At 52.0% G+C, this 9,210-nt stretch overlaps 1 long non-coding RNA gene across 1 annotated transcript; it reads right to left on the minus strand.

The window, feature by feature from the left end:
• Positions 1-5,401: 5,401 nt before the first annotated feature.
• LOC136992501 (uncharacterized) lies at positions 5,402-8,618 on the minus strand. The gene is made up of 4 exons (XR_010884783.1): positions 8,387-8,618; positions 7,327-7,519; positions 6,661-6,806; positions 5,402-5,524 (listed from the first exon to the last, which is right to left on the minus strand). It is a non-coding gene; the product is annotated as an uncharacterized lncRNA (long non-coding RNA).
• Positions 8,619-9,210: the final 592 nt, after the last annotated feature.

Below are 9,210 nucleotides of genomic sequence, written 5' to 3' on the forward strand. Positions count from 1 at the left end.
GCTCCTCCGTGTCCCCTGCTCTGACTCAGGGCTTCCTCATGCTTACGACGTAATGTTGAGGTTGCATTAGCACATTTGCTCTTGTTTTTACAAGGAGCATGGCTCACATAAATCTGTTCCTAGATTTCATCATCTTCCCCCAGCTTCTCTGGCTTGCGTTAGCTGAAGCCCTCAAATAGCTAGTTCTGCATTTCTCTAAAGCACTTTAAAATACCGGACATATCCCAAATGCTGCCCCTTGCCAGACAGCCTGTGTCCAGAAGAGGGCAGGGTTAGATACCAGCAAGCCAGCACAGCACAAAAAAGACATTTCCTGAGAGCGGGGACCATGCGGTGCCATTATTTCTAGGCAAGGCCCCAGCAGACATAGTCTGCCTTTTCCACAGCCCTTCTCGCTTTGGGAGCTTAAAACCCATTTGTAGAGCCTTAAAGCAGCATGTTTTGTGCCTTTTCTGGCCCATTCCAGCCCCAGGCTGATCCTCCAGACCAGGGGGCATGAGCAGACACCTTGCTTACACAGCACTCCTGGTGCTGTGCCATCACCGTTGGTTTTTCTAGAGCCAATGTGTACCCAGCAGGGTGGAGAAAACACCTTGCACTAATCAAAGGATCGCCTGCAAGAACAGTCGCCCTTCCAGGAAAACAGACAACTAAGTCTGTGCTCAAGCCACCGAGCCTCGAGGGCTGCGGAGCACAGGTTTTGTATGTGCTTGCTGTGACGGGCTTTGCTCCCTCGCAAGGACGCTGGAGCAGTACCAGCCACTTTGGTGGGCAGCAGGGCCAGTGGCAGAGATGGCCTAACCCCGAGAAGTTTATTGCGCACCCCAGCACCTCTTCCTGGACAGCCCAAAGGTGAATGAGAAAGTGCATGGGGAGGAAGGCAAGGGGACAAGGCGGATGATGGAGGAGGGCTTTCCTTGGGCAGTCACACTTTATGCCGCACTGCTGCAGGGTCAGAGAAGCAGCCAGGTTGGAGAGGATCACTCAGCAGATGGACAGGCAGTGACTGCAGGAAAGAGAAGGGCACTTTCTTAGCAATCAGATCCTTGCTTTCTCCAGAAATAACATCCTTTCCTTATCCGCCCAAGTCTCATCCAGCATTGCACTGACCATAACCTGTTAATTATTTTTAATCCATTGGACAGGAACAGCCTGCTGGCGCTATCACAAGAGAGGTGTTACTCAAAGGCAGTGTCACCATGAGGGATGGCAGCGAGAGGCTTTGTGCACATGAGATCACCTCCTTGCAGTGATGCCACTGCTGGCACCTGCATGGCCCAGCACTGCCAGCAGCACGTGGCTCTCACACTTCTCCCTTAAGCCTCAGGACTTGATCAAGGTGAAGCAGCTTTGCCAGTGGTGATGCAAGTCCACTTGGAAAAGATGCTGGGGCCAAAATTTATAAGAGCAGCTTTGTTTTTTCCCCAAAGGAAAGGACAGTGTGCAGCTAACCAGTCACCGAAGGTAGCAGTGTTTCTCCTTTTGCAACAGCACATCTTGCTTATTCTCTAGTTCCACAAAAAAAAAAGGCAGAATAGGAGCTAGCACAAGCCTGTGCATCTGCCAAGGGACAGCACAGCATGTCTTCATCTCCCTGAAGGCCAAGGCGATGCTGCTCTCTGCAGATGTGGGGCAGCCAGGCAATTTTTTGCCTCAGTCATAGCTGCCCATTACATTATGCAAAGTATCAGCGAGAACCAAGCTAAGGCAGTCAGGGAGCCGCGGGGGGGGGGGGGGGGGGGGGGGGGGGGGAGGGATGCATGGCGTGTGCTGGGTGTTTTTACACCCATAGGGCACCTTTTGCTCTTGGGACATCATCTATTGAGGGATCCAGGCCCAGGACCCCAAGCAGGCTTAGGGATTACAGAGATGGTTTATGCTGCATTTTTCAGACAGTGGTGGTTTGTCTGATGAGGGAAAAGTACCATTTCCTTGCAAGCAAACAAAGCTTGACTTTATTGCCTTTAAAGTGCAACTCGCCCAAACAGCGGCAAAAGTGCAAACACTGATAAAGCCCAGAACATTTTGAGCTATGCAAACAGGGAGGTGGAGGTGTGTGTTGAAACGATGGGCCGAGGGGGCTGCCCACGGGGGCCGGTGGGAGGAGAGCTCCTGGCCCTGGCGCCCTGTGGTCACCCTGGAGCCACCGCTGCCGCGGGGCCAGCGTTGGACCCCCCCCCCGGGCCGGAGGGGTTGCGTGAGGCAGACTCTGAACAGTGCAGGAGCCCCGTGGACAGCAAACACCCTGCAGAGCTCAGCTGCAGGCACGCAGATGTTGTTACGATGCTTTTAGCTCCGGCCTGAGGCTGTTATGCCTTATGCCACACACGAGGACAGCTGTGCGTCCCTGCGGATCCCTCCCCATCCAGCCAGCCCATCTGCTGTAAACTGCCCACACGGACCAGGCCACCAGCAGCTTAGATGCAAGAGGGAACCAACGCACTGCCCCTTCTTTGCTCACCCCTCTTCCTCTCCTGCCCCCACCTCCTTTCCCTCAGAAAACCCAGGGTGGGAAGAGCCTCCGAAGTGCTCACATCTGCTCCCCTGCTGTCGCAGGCGGCCCTGCCACGCACGCTCGTCTCCATTTTGCCGCTCCTTCAGCCCGCTGTGGCGCTTTGAAGCCTTCTCCGGGTGCCGATCCGTAGGTGGCACATAGGCTGCACATCCCAGCCCTTCCCCGGCCGGCCCCTTTGCCTGGCATTGAAGACGCTTGGCTGAGACACTCTGCATCCAAGCATGTGGCCAAGGACTTATTTCTTTACTGCGCTAAAAGAGCAAACTCCATCAGTCGTTTTGCAAGCAGATACCACACACTGAAAAGCAAATAGAAGTCCTGCAAGTAGTTGAGGAAATCGGGGAACCAAAAAGCCCAGCTTGCTAGAAGCTCTCTCGAGGAGATTGTCCTGTCATCCAATGCGGACACCTATTTTCATGAAACTAGAAGGACCTGAGTATTGGTGAGGCATTTATCCCTCTGCCAGGCCTAGCTGAAATAGTCAATTCAGCATGTTATTAATGGAAGGGACAAGCAAACAGAATGACAACACACTTACTTTTGTAAGGCTTAAGAGTCCAGGATAAAATAAAGTGCATAAAATAACAAGAGAGAGAGAGAGAGAGAGAGAGATAGAAGTACTGGGGTAGTTCCAGTTGGTTTTGGATAAAATGATCTTTTTTTTTAACTCGAAACCCAGCTTTACTTTTGCTCCTAATTCTACCAAGTTTCTTCTGAGTGCGGTTTTCTGAGATTTTTTCCCCATTTGACTCAATTTTCTGGTAGGAGAGGACAGTGCAGGAGTTTCTGCAGAGCCCAGACTCCGGGAAGAGAGGTGATACACGTGGGACATGGTGGCTGGGTGGCTTTGGCTTTTCGATATAACTGAAGATGGAGGCCAAAGGCAAAAGGGATTGGAATAAAATGGGTCGGGCAAGTAAGCGAGGGCGTTTTCTCAGCGTGTCTTTGCTGGGCGATGCTCCTTGGCCCCGAGAGAGCTGCAGAGCTGGAGCACACCACAGGCTGCAGGTATATGGGGTACCCGGCTGCATTCGTGGAAGAAGCCCCAAGAAACACACACACACACACACACACACACACACACACACACACACACACATATATATATAACCTGTCATGCCCATATTTCTTCTGCAGTTTGCTTCAGCTCAGCTGCATTCCTGCAGCCGGCTGAGCCCTTCCAATAGTCGGATATTGCACAGGAAGCAAGGGGCGAGTGTTGTCGGCATTTCAAAGCAAGCTGTTATTCTGAGACAGGCTCTTTCTCCCCTGCTGCTCACCCCAAACATTTACCTTCCTTCCAAAATCTCAGCAAGCCTTGCGTGAGCTAGCAAGACTCATAAGCCCTGCTTTTTCACAGCCAGCAAGGTTAGATCCCCAAACCCTACCCCACGAAGGGCTCTTCTGCAACGAACAGCTGTATCTAGCCCCCAGGGCTCTGTAAGCTGTCAGACCTAAAAATTCGCAGCTCCCCGGGGAGCAGGAAAGCTATTTGAGAGGCTTCAAAATTGCAGCAGGCTTAATGATTTCCTGAAGCCTGCATTAAGTTATTCAGGCATCTGGCTACACAGGTATAAGACAGCTCGCTTATGAAAATGCTCCTCGAAGATCATCTTTTGTGAGTTTTCCCCCAGCTGCGTTTCTTCTCCGTGCTCCTGGCGTGTGCAGAAATAGCCTCCTTCAGAGAACCTTGCTTGGGAGGGGCGATGAGATTTCTTTTTTCTCCTTCAGTATTGTGCACGCACGCACAGTGCCTGTGAGCCCATCCTTGGTTTGGATCCCGATACCGCCTCGTCCATAGGGCTGATGGCACACACCCTCCTTCAGGCAGGCAGGACAGCCTGGTGTCCTGTGACAGGTGACATCCAGGCCTGCGCTCAGGGCAGATGGGTTTGTGCAAAGCCCTTGAGAGCAGGTCGCCCGGTCTCCCGAGTACTCTGCACCGTGGCCAGGCAAATGCATCACGCGCTAAAGCATCGCTGCCGCCTGCCTGGCACTTCACAGCTGCTCCACGGTGCTGCCAAGGACTGCAGGTCGCAACTGCCAACAAAGCAGAGCCGCTGTGTTAAATCGCTCCCCCGTTAATAGCCCTTTCTGTGCACGGGGAACGTGATTCCTCATCATCCCATCCCGCTGCGAAAGCCGCTCGGCTCCAGGCTGGCCTGCCCGCTCCCGCCACGGCTGATGTCCCAGCTGGGCTCTGCGCGAGCACCCCGGGAAGGTGCACGTACCACCAGGTCAGCGCACCGGAGCCGAGCCCTGCAGGCCACCAAGAAGAGTGCTTGGCTTTTGTGTTTCTGCATTCAGAAAACAGCTGCCACCGCAGTCTTAGCCCTCTGCAGAGCACAAGCCCTTCGGCCAAACTGGGTGTTATTCCCTGATTGCTGCACAGTGTCTCCCCCCACGGACCCCAGGGCTGACACATAGGCACGGGAGCAACACTAACGACTGGCAATTCAGGTACCTGGAGCAGCAGTGCCTAACGTGGGCATCTCAGCTCGGGGACTCAAGCAGTCCTGTTGTATATATATATATTCACTGTCCGGGGACGTGAAATACCTATCCAAGCTGTTGTGCTCATTTGTTATTCAATGCTAAGGAAATCTGCACCATTCTCTTGTCATACTCCTCATCCCGGAGGATAATTGATGCTAATGTCATTTCATTTTGGTCCAGCTGCCGGGCTCAAGAACAGATGTTTTATTGTTCAGACTGAGCACGAAAAACAAAAGCAACAAAAAACAACTAATTTTTGTTTGCAGTGAGGTTAGCTGCAGCTTCTCTTCCCCAGAAACGCAAGGAGACAGAAGAGCAGCCCCAGGGAAGACCCAGGCCTCCAGGAGAGGCAAGATTTATATCTAGCTAAGTGTGAACCTCTGACACATGATGCAAACTCACCCCCGCCAGTTTCTGACAGGCAGATGACTTCCAGCAGAGCGCTATTTCCCTGGACACTGAGCTGCTGCCTCCCTGCCTTCAGGTGTGATGCACAATTAATGGTCTTCACATCTGCCCAAGAGCAAAGATTCATTCTGGTGTTTGCAAGGAGGAACACAGCACTTGCTAAAGAGCAAAGATACACATCCCCCACAAAGAGTGGACAAAAATAGGTGCATCTTAAGTGCAATAGCATGCAAGTAACACTCACATCTTCTGTGCACGGGCAAGCAAAGAGGCATCCCTTCTTCCCGGCTTGTAGCAAGCAGCCTGCACATTTGATGCTTCTGCACGAGAGCACTAAAGCTTGCAGCTGTAGGGGAGTGCCTGGCACCACGCACACACGTGCATTTCTTCAAGGGCCTGGGAAGGAGGGAGCCCATCACTTGCTCTGCAGCAGGTGCATGACAAACCTGGAAGTCACGGGCTCACCCAGGGCCCTGACCCAGCTAATCATGCTACTGCCTGCTTAAACATCCCTGTGAAGCTACCAACAGGAGAGCTGTGGAGCAAGTGGAGAACACTTGACTGGTTGCCAGCAAAAAAATCTTTTTTTGAACAGATCTCTAAAAAATTACAGTGAAAACAAAACCCCAAAGAACAGCCACATTAATGGTTGTTTAATATTTTCTGGGTGAAAAAAGAAAAGCATTTTCTCTCTAGCACTAATGAACCTTTAAATAAGAATGGGACTTCTCCAGCACAGAAGAACTGGGAAACTGGTATCTCATATACCAACTGGGAGGAGCTCCTGGAAGGAAGGGTGTAGCTGCTCTCCTGGCCTCGTGTGCAGAGACAGTTTTGCTGTAGGGGAGACCTGGCCCTAGATGTAAAGGACTCTAAAACGCCCAGAGCAAATTGCTTGAGTGATTTTCCCTCCATGGCCGAAGCAGAAGGCGAGGACTGCCTGCGAGGCCCGCACAAGGATCTTTTGACACCTCCCAGCGTGTGACACATGCTTGTCATTATTTCTGGCGGGGCAATGTGTTTTCTCCCTGTTCCACAAGAGGGGGGGGTGGTTCAGACCCAACCCTACGAGCGACACCATGAAGTACGCTGATCCGCCTCTGGGGACCGCACTGTGCGTGGGACATCATAGCCCCTGCAGGTTTGAAAAGCCCAGGGAGGAGAACAACCACAGGATCCCTCTTAGCAAAGCATTGGTGGGGGAAACCCACTGACTTTTTGTGGCTGCATATCAAACAGACCTTGTCCCTGAAGGGCCTTGGGCCCTGCAATACCTGTGTTGTAGATCCTGCTGCCAAGACCCCTCGGGGATCAGCACCAGATGTTAGTGTCCCAGCCTCCTCGAGAAGAGCTCGGTGCCTCAGCTCTAGCTGTCAGGGGCGAGAGTCTGCAAGGGAGAAAACCAGTCCTTCCAGTAACAGCAGAGGCAGAGAAGCTGGAGGTGGAAGATACCTGTTAAATCATCTGCCCGTCCTCATTCAGCTGAGATAATAAATGTCCCCTCCTTTGCCTGGTGACAAGCTGCTCACCAACTTGTTCCCAGTTCAAAACACCCCCCCTGCAGCCCACCTTTGGCCCACGGTCAGTTGGCGCCTGTTTTGAGTCTGCTGCATTCAACATCCCAGCTGGCTTGGCAGCACCCCATAACCATGCAGAACATCTTAGCCTGCGACTGGGCCAGGGGAGGTGTTGGAGAAACCATCACAGCAAGCCTGCAGGATTCAGGATTCGCTCAGGAGTTGCACACTGGCCCGTGGGCTTTTTTTTTTTTGCCAGCAGAGACACAGGAGGGGGGTGCAGAGGGGTGGCTGAAGCCTTCGGGCTTTTCTTTGCAAAGGCATTGCATTGCAGCATGCACAGAAACAAGAGGGCAAAATCCAGCCTGACGCCCTACTGCAAACACTCACCGCGATGGAGGAGGCGGTGGCAGGGCCCATAGGTTCAGCCCAGCCAGCTTCAAACACGGAGCTGGGTTTCAGCTGTAGGTGCCGAGCTTGGAAGGAGATGGAGGAGAGTCATGGAAAATATTTACTCCATGAGGTCAGTGCACCCTTCGCTTCTCTTTGGAGGGGACTTTGAACACAGGAGGGCAGACGTTTCCTGCATGGACAAAAAAGCACAAGTGGAAGATTTCATGCATAAGTAAAAGCAACCGTTTCATCTGCTGGCAGCTGTGCACTTGCTATTAGGGGAAACAGCCTGTTCTGGAAAAGAGGACAAGTGTCCGAAAAGAAGGGCTGGAAAAAAAACAAAGGGGATAGTCTGGAGCAGAGCCACCGACTGGTAGTATGACACCTGGGAGGTATAGGCAAAGGACAGGTTACAGAGACACAGCACACTGAGTTGCGTGTGTGGATTAGAGGGAGGAAATCACCCCAAAACTGTAACGCGTTGGAGGCCAGGCTAGCTGAGAGTATAGGGATGGAGATGAGCTCCTGCTCTCAGCACGGACAGGCAGAGGGGCCAGGTTCAGCACCCAAGGGGCATCCCTACCCATGTGCTCGCCCAGCAGAGCCAGGACACCAGGGAAGGATGTCTCAGAAAAGAGATCCCAGGCCCCAAGACTGAGATCAAAGGGGGCAGGAGAAAAACAGGCAAAAGGAGTTACAACATCTTGTCCTTAACACCCTGAAATGCCACCAGCTCCTCCAGCCATATTCTGCCCTAAGGTTAGCCTTGCTGCCTCCAAACAAGCTACTTCACCCCTCATCCTGGAGACACTGAGATACAGGTTTGCTTCATTTCCAAGAAGCCCTGAACCAGCTCTGCCAGAGGCCTGGAAATTTTCTCTTCCAAGGGATAGAAGGAAGAAAAAAATGGTTAAAAAAAGAAATCCTTTCAAAATTATAAAAATAGTGCTGAACCATGGCACGTTCATGCCAGTTGTCACAAGAGTAACAGGCTAATGAAACATCAAAAAGTGCATGGGAAAGAGTGCGTGCTATTCAGTGATGCAAGCCTACAAACCTGTCACACAGCAACCTGGACAGCCAAGTCTGCTTCATGCTTCTGGCAAAAACAGCAGTGCTCTGTGTCTCCTGTGCTCCTTCTCCTTGGGTTCAGCTCCTCTCATGCAGGGCTCTTCACTATCTCTTAGGCTCAAGCCCTAATTTGAATATTGGTCCAACCTGACTCCTCCCATGCAGGAAAGGTTCTTGGTAAATTGAGCTTTCAAATCAAAGTAGCTGGTCCCCTGCGTGCGTGCGTGCGTGCGTGTGTGTGTGTTTGTGTGTGCGTACACCATACAGATGAAGCAGGGAGAAGAGAAGTATTTGCAAACACCAGGCTAAGAAATTCAGAGATGGCCCCTAAATCACTTCAAAGGGTAAAAAAGATTCACTGAGAGCAAAAATGACTAGATCCTGTGGAGCTAGAAGAGAGCCAGTTGCCACAGACTGGTAGCACAGCGAGGTACCGCTGGGTGTTTGGGCCACCCGAGCCAGGTGATGCCAGTCTTTCAGGCAGTCCATGCAGGGGAAAACTGTCTCCTGTAGGATCATCAGCAAATCCAGAGGAAGGTGTTTCACATGTCACAGGGAGCAGCTCTGGAATGATGACTCTCAGCACATCTTGTCCTAATACCTGAACAAAATTGATTGCCTTAAAGCTAGGGTCAGACCTTCTCTGCTCTTCCTGGAAGCATCTGTTTTCTACAGTTTCCAGCTGAGTCAGCATCCCAGGGGACAGTTTCTCTCTTTATTTCAAGCCTCACTGTTGCTGGCTTGCACAGTGACGCTTTTTTCGTTGCAGCCACGCCATGGCAGGCTGTGAGGCCATCGCCCCTTTTAAGT

This window comes from Apteryx mantelli, chromosome 8, assembly GCF_036417845.1.
Source record: "Apteryx mantelli isolate bAptMan1 chromosome 8, bAptMan1.hap1, whole genome shotgun sequence".
Lineage (NCBI taxonomy): Eukaryota > Metazoa > Chordata > Aves > Apterygiformes > Apterygidae > Apteryx > Apteryx mantelli.